The following is a 326-nucleotide window of genomic DNA, read 5'->3' on the forward strand; positions in this document are numbered from 1 at the left end:
TATATATATGTATGTATGTATGTATGTATGTATAGATGATATGAATTCCTATATATAAATGAATATGTATTATATATAATTATGCATGTATAATTATATATATTTAAATGAAACAAAATTATAAATCACGGATGTGTATAAATGTATGCATGCATGCATGTATAGATAGATAGATAGATAGATAGATAGATAGATAGATAGATAGATAGATAAGATACATTTCTTTTATTAGCCACACAGGGCTCAACGAAGATGGGACAAATACAATGTAGAGCTTTTCTTTTGGGGAGGGGGAAGGAAGGAAAAAAAAAAAAAAAAAAAAAAAA

The sequence above is a fragment of the Octopus bimaculoides genome, chromosome 4, assembly GCF_001194135.2.
Source record: "Octopus bimaculoides isolate UCB-OBI-ISO-001 chromosome 4, ASM119413v2, whole genome shotgun sequence".
Classification (NCBI taxonomy): domain Eukaryota; kingdom Metazoa; phylum Mollusca; class Cephalopoda; order Octopoda; family Octopodidae; genus Octopus; species Octopus bimaculoides.